Below are 7,558 nucleotides of genomic sequence, written 5' to 3' on the forward strand. Positions count from 1 at the left end.
ACGCACACACACACCAGAGTTACTGCTGTGTGTTTATCGATTGTATTGATGTATTTAGTGGAGATCACGTGGTCGTCTGTATATTATTTATTTAACCTGAAAGGGACCACGCTCATCATGATTTACATTTCAACAATTCATATGGGTGCGGGGGTCAGTGTTTCATCCTGCGCCTCTGTGGAAGTGGTCAGCTGAGCGCCTGCTGGTGGTGGACACTTTTGTGTCCCACTGAGCTGAATCAGCAGTGGTGTCCATCAGCAGGACAATGACCTTTAGCATTGGTTTGCATCTGAAGACCACGACCAACAGGATCAGTGCTTAAACTGTGACATGAGCACTATACCCTTCAATTTTCTAGGCCTTCTCAAACTTGTGAGCATATAGACAATGTCATTGCTTCTTGCATTCTTGTGTCTTTTACCAAAGATTTACAGCAGGGGTCGGGAACCTTTTTGGCTGAGAGAGCCATGAAGGCCAAATATTTTAAAATGTATTTTCCGTGAGAGCCACATAATATTTTTTAACACTGAATACAACTAAAAGCGTGCATTTTTAAGTAAGACTAACATTTTTAGAGTGTAATAAGTCTCTTATTCTTTTTAATTACATTGTTATTCTGAAGCTAATCAATAATAAATAAAATACTTCTTACCATTAATACATCTTGAACAGATGCGGTAGAAACGGATGGATGGACTAAAATGCATGAGAATGTTTTATATTTTGAACGTTATTTTTAACACTGTGACTACCAGCGGAATTATTCATTACTTATCGTGTTAAGCAATGTCAGCTAAGATTCATCTGAGAGCCAGATGCAGTCACCAAAAGAGCCACAGGTTCCCTACCTCGGATTTACAGGCACATTTTATTCAAATCTACCTGCGGTCCCCTCCAAGGTTTCTCATTGTAGCCCATTGGGTTGAGTTTTTCCTTGCCCTGATGTGGGATCTGAGCCGAGGATGTCTTTGTGGCTTGTGCAGCCCTTTGAGACACTCGTGATTTAGGGCTATATCAATAAACTTTGATTGATTGATCATCTCAAGTGATGTATTTTCCCCAAATATTTTAAACAATCCCAAAGATCAGGACTATTTTGGCCACAGTAATAAATCAAGATACTTATTTTCTCATCCAAAATGATTTTCTTCAGTTTACATGTTCTCCGCGTGACTGCGTGGGTTCCCTCGGGGTACTCAGGCTTCCTTCCACCTCCAAAAACATGCACCTGGGGATAGGTTGATTGGCAACACTAAATTGGCCCTAGCGTGTGAATGTGAGTGTGAATGTTGTCTGTCTATATGTGTTGGCGACTTGTCGAGGGTGTACACCACCTTCCGCCTGAATGCAGCTGAGATAGGCTCCAGCACCCCCCGCCACCCCAAAAGGGACAAGCGGTAGAAAATGGATGGATGGATGGTTAGGGCTTTCATTGTAACATTAATCAGCGTACTGGGAAATAAAGTGAGTATGTGCGAAGTTGAGGAGAGACCTGTCAACAAAGCTAACTGCTCAGAGGGCTTGTGGTTAGAGTGTACGCCCTGAGATCGGTAGGTCGTGAGTTCAAACCCCGGCCGAGTCATACCAAAGACTATAAAAATGGAACTAGAGATGTCCGATAATGGCTTTTTTGCCGATATCCGATATTGTCCAACTCTTAATTACCGATACCGATATCAACCGATACCGATATATACAGTCGTGGAATCAACACATTATTATGCCTAATTTTGTTGTGATGCCCCGCTGGATGCATTAAACAATGTAACAAGGTTTTCCAAAATAAGAGAACAACTTCAACTCAAGTTATGGAAAAAAGTGCCAACATGGCACTGCCATATTTATTATTGAAGTCACAAAGTGCATTATTTTTTTTTTAACATGCCTCAAAACAGCAGCTTGGAATTTGGGACATGCTTTCCCTGAAAGAGCATTAGGAGGTTGAGGTGGGCGGGGTTGGGGGGGTGGGGTTAAGGTGTGTGTGTGTGTGTGTGGGGGGGGGGGGGGGGTAGCTGGGGGGTGTATATTGTAGCGTCCCGGAAGAGTTAGTGCTGCAAGGGGTTCTGGGTATTTGTTCTGTTGTGTTTATGTTGTGTTACGGTGCGGATGTTCTCCCGAAATGTGTTTGTCATTCTTGTTTGCCGTGGGTTCACAGTGTGGCACATATTTGTAACAGTGTTAAAGTTGTTTATACGGTCACCCTCAGTGTGACCTGTATGGCTGTTGACCAAGTATGCTTGCATTCACTTGTGAGTATGAGAAAAGCGGTAGATATTATGTGACTGGGCCGGTACGCAAAGGCAGGGCCTTTAAGGTTTATTGGCGCTCTGTACTTCTTCCTACGTCCGTGTACACAGCAGCGTTTAAAAATTCATACATTTTGAAACCGATACCGATAATTTCCGATATTACATTTTAAAGCATTTATTGGCCGATAATATCGGCAGTCCGATATTATCAGACATCCCTAAATGGGACCCTGCTTGGCACTCAGCATCAAGGGTTGAAATTGGGGGTTAGTCTGCCTTGTGTATGAAAAGTGCTATACAAATAAAGTTGCCTTGCCTTGCCTTAAATCACCAAAATGATACCCGGGCGCAGCCACCGCTGCTGCTCACTGCTCCCCTCACCTCCCAGGGGGTGAACAAGGGGATGGGTCAAATGCAGAGGTGCATTTCACCACACCTAGTGTGTGAGACAATCATTGGTAATTTAACTTTCTTAACTTTTAAACTGTAAATACCTGCACCAAACCCCATTTTAAAAAATCAATACATTTAATTTATCGGGCCAAACTCTCACTACATTGGAACGGCTTGGCAAGGTTACCGACCCTTTCTATAAAATATGACCAAAACATATTTCCCGACACGGACGCCGACGTTTACACGTAGTCATTACAGCAATTGCAAGGACAACAAACACAGTATGTGCGGACAGTAACAAGGAAAGCAGTCAGGACCGTGAAGCATCTGAATGGAGTCTGGCGTGACCTCCCTAAAGTCAGTTAACTTCATGCGTCTCCTCCAGAGTGCTAACATGCTAACAAACTAGCCAGCTAACATACTAGCATCCTTACCTGCGCCCTCCCGGTTTACCGCAGCCGGCAGCCGGCGGCGGGGGCCATCTTAAAGCGGCTGGCGTCCTCTCCAATAATCAAATCAACCCCCCTTTAATGTCCTGTCGGCTTCGACAAGCGCGGTGACAGTTGCCAGGGCAGCGTACACACCCCAGACGTTCAGTCACTTCCCCGGGTGTGCCTAATAAGCTGGATGAACAATGCAGGCGCTGCGGCTAACGGTTCCCTGCGATGCCTCAAGCCCGCACACACGCGAGCTCGTCAGGCTTGGTTTGGACTCTGTACCGACTCGCGCAGCAGCTGCCACAGCAAGCGGAGGCAAGTTCAACAAGAAGTGCATATACATCGTTTCCGGTTGAATTTTCAAAGTAAAACAAGACTGAGCCAAGCGCTGTACAGTGCACGGATGGAAGGTGAGTTCATATTTTATTTTCTGGATAGAATATATTTCTTTATTGATGCGCTTATCGCAATATAAACTGCAACACGTTTCAATTATTATTTTAATTCGTTTTGACTTTTGTGTGATCATTCCGTTGTGCCTCACAATACGAAGGTCCTGAGTAGTCGTGAGTTCAATCCCGGCCTCGGGGTTTGCATATTCTCCCCGTGACTGCGTGGGTTCCCTCCGGGTACTCCGGCTTCCTCCCACCTCCAAAGACATGCACCTGGGGATAGGTTGATTGGCAACACTAAATTGGCCCTAGTGTGTGAATGTGAGTGTGAATATTGTTTGTCTATCAGTGTTGGCCCTGTGATGAGGTGGCGACTTGTCCAGGGTGTACTCCGCCTTCCGCCCGATTGTAGCTGAGATAGGCTCCAGCGCCCCCCGCGACCCCGAAGGGAATAAGCGGTAGAAAATGGATGGATGGATGGTATTATATATATATATATATATATATATATATATATATATATATATATATATATATATATATATATATATATATATATATATATATATATACACACGTATATATATATGTATATATATGTATGTATTATATATATATATATATACATATATATATATGTATATATATATATATATATATATATATATATATATATATATATATATATATATATATATATATATGTATATATATATATATATATATATATATATATATAAATATATATATATATATATATATAGATCCATCCATCCATCTTCTTCCGCTTATCCGAGGTTGGGTCGCGGGGGCAGCAGCCTAAGCAGGGAAGCCCAGACTTCCCTCTCCGCAGCCACTTCGTCCAGCTCTTCCCGGGGGATCCCGAGGCGTTCCCAGGCCAGCCGGGAGACATAGTCTTCCCAACGTGTCCTGGGTCTTCCCCGTGGCCTCTTACCGGTCAGACGTGCCCTAAACAACTCCCTAGAGAGGCGTTCGGGTGGCATCCTGGCCAGATGCCCGAACCACCTCATCTGGCTCCTCTCGATGTGGAGGAGCAGCGGCTTTACTTTGAGCTCCCCCCGGATGACAGAGCTTCTCACCCTATCTCTAAGGGACAGCCCCGCCACCCGGCGGAGAAAACTCATTTCGGCCGCTTGTACCCGTGATCTTGTCCTTTCGGTCATAACCCAAAGCTCATGACCATATATATATATATATATATACCTCAGTGGCCTGGACAAGTCGTCACCTCATCACAGGGCCAACACAGATAGACAGAACACACACACACGCACACAAATATATATATATATATACTGTATATATATATATATATATATATATATATATATATATATATATATATATATATATATATATATATATATATATATATATAAACCCCGTTTCCATATGATTTGGGAAATTGTGTTAGATGTAAATGTAAACAGAATACAATGATTTGCAAATCCTTTTCAACCCATATTCAGTTGAATATGCTACAAAGACAACATATTTGATGTTCAAACTGATAAACATTTTTTTTTTTGCAAATAATCATTAACTTTAGAATTTGATGCCAGCAACACGTGACAAAGAAGTTGGGAAAGGTGGCAATAAATACTGATAAAGTTGAGGAATGCTCATCAAATACTTATTTGGAACATCCCACAGGTGAACAGGCAAATTGGGAACAGGTGGGTGCCATGATTGGGTATAAAAGTAGATTCCATGAAATGCTCAGTCATTCACAAACAAGAATGGGGCGAGGGTTACCACCAGAGGTGGGACCAAGTCATTGCTTTGCAAGTCACAAGTAAGTCTCAAGTCTTTGCCCTCAAGTCTCGAGTCAAGTCCCGAGTCAAGACAGGCAAGTCCCAAGTCAAGTCCAAAGTCAAGACTAGCAAGTCTCAAGTCAAGTCCCAAGTCCTGCATTTTGAGTTTTGAGTCCTTTCAAGTCCTTTTAACCACAGACTAATATTTTTACACAGATTGTGTATGCTTTTAAAACGCTGTATTTATTTATTAAAACAAGTGCATTTGAAATTGCAGGGAAAAAAATAGTGCTGACATTGCAATTCATAATAGCACTATTAACCAGTCATTTTAATAGTTTAAACAATTTTAAACATTTAACTCATTCCTTTACAGAATAAACACATTTGCAAAAACAAACATTAACATACTATTGGTTGTATTTTATGAAAATAACATTACCACAAAGTTGAGAAGGAGCAAAGATCTTCAATATTTGTATGTGAGAATCACAAAGAAATCTTCCAGGGGAGGATGATGCCCCTACAGGGGTTTGGTTTACAAACTTTCAGCCCCACCTAAAACAAAATTCACCAGCCGCCACTGATTATGATGCATTCTCATTTTAGGCAAAGTATAAGACAATACTTTCTTAACAGTATAATTGTAACCAGGAATAAGTCTTCAAGTAACAATATTCAAATACTAACATTGTTGGGTAAGACAGCATTTGGTTTTATTCTGAATCCAGTGAAACAGATTGGTGGTTTTAGCTGATATAAAGACTTTCAGGTGTTTATATATGTTTAAGTATTTGGCAGACGCTTTTATCCAAAGCGACATACATAAAAAATAGATATAAAACAATCACTGTAAACATTATCATTTAAGGGAAGAATGTAATACAAAATATCAATACAAAGTGTCAAGACAGAATAAACTCTCTGCTGCTGCAGCAACAGCGTTACAGTCTATAGGTCCCTAAAATATATAGATATCTAATGTATTCATACATTGTTTATGTAGGATATACGCATGTATATATAATCTAATCATATTGTTCCTTCAACTTAAAAATAGCTGACCGTTTTTTTCCCCCTTCTCTGGGATTATATTCCCAGTTTTGATCTCGGACGTCTGGTCACTTATAGCGTATAAGAATATTATATTACTGTTAAGCAAACTATGAATAATAAAAACGCCAAAACATGTGTCCGTTATCATAGCTACACGTATGACAAAAAAACGCGTGAAAATCAGTGGTATTCAGTGAGGTAAGATGAATTAAATTTGCTGACAGTTCATTGCTTTCACCATCTACGCTCCGTAATATCATCAAAGGGTTCAGAGAATCTGGAGAAATCACTGCACGTAAGCAGCTAAGGCCGTGACCTTCGATCCCTCAGGCTGTACTCCATCAACAAGCGACATCAGTGTGTAAAGGATATCACCCCATGGGCTCAGGAACACTTCAGAAACCCACTGTCAGTAACTACAGTTCGTCGCTACATCTGTAAGTGCAAGTTAAAACTCTCCTATGCAAGGCGAAAACCGTTTATCAACAACACCCAGAAACGCTGTCGGCTTCGCTGGGTCTAAGCTCATCTAAGATGGACTGATACAAAGTGGAAAAGTGTTCTGTGGTCTGACGAGTCCACATTTCAAATTGTTTTTGGAAACTGTGGACGTTGTGTCCTCCGGACCAAAGAGGGAAAGAACCATCCGGATTGTTATAGGCGCAAAGTTGAAAAGCCAGCATCTGTGATGGTATGGGGGTGTATTAGTGCCCAAGACATGGGTAACTTACACATCTGTGAAGGCGCCATTAATGCTGAAAGGTACATACAGGTTTTGGAGCAACATATGTTGCCATCCAAGCAACGTTACCATGGACACCCCTGCTTATTTCAGCAAGACAATGCCAAGCCACGTGTTACATCAATGTGGCTTCATAGTAAAAGAGTACGGGTACTAGACTGGCCTGCCTGTAGTCCAGACCTGTCTCCCATTGAAAATGTGTGGCGCATTATGAAGCCTAAAATACCACAACGGAGACCCCCGGACTGTTGAACAACTTAAGCTGGTCATCAAGCAACAATGGGAAAGAATTCCACCTGAGAAGCTTAAAAAATGTGTCTCCTCAGTTCCCAAACGTTTACTGAGTGTTGTTAAAAGGAAAGGCCATGTAACACAGTGGTGAACATGCCCTTTCCCAACTACTTTGGCACGTGTTGCAGCCATGAAATTCTAAGTTAATTATTATTTGCAAAAAAAAAAAAAAGTTTATGAGTTTGAACATCAAATATCTTGTCTTTGTAGTGCATTCAAT

General features: G+C 41.4%; 1 protein-coding gene across 1 annotated transcript in view; it reads right to left on the reverse strand.

Moving 5' to 3' along the window:
• Nucleotides 1-3,443, reverse strand: part of pik3c2b (phosphatidylinositol-4-phosphate 3-kinase, catalytic subunit type 2 beta) — a 28,167-nt gene extending 24,724 nt beyond the window's left edge. The window contains 1 exon segment of the mRNA XM_062047559.1: nucleotides 3,080-3,443. The gene's annotated coding sequence lies outside the window, so the exon portion shown is untranslated.
• Nucleotides 3,444-7,558: the final 4,115 nt, after the last annotated feature.

The sequence above is a fragment of the Entelurus aequoreus genome, linkage group LG01, assembly GCF_033978785.1.
Source record: "Entelurus aequoreus isolate RoL-2023_Sb linkage group LG01, RoL_Eaeq_v1.1, whole genome shotgun sequence".
Taxonomy (NCBI): domain Eukaryota; kingdom Metazoa; phylum Chordata; class Actinopteri; order Syngnathiformes; family Syngnathidae; genus Entelurus; species Entelurus aequoreus.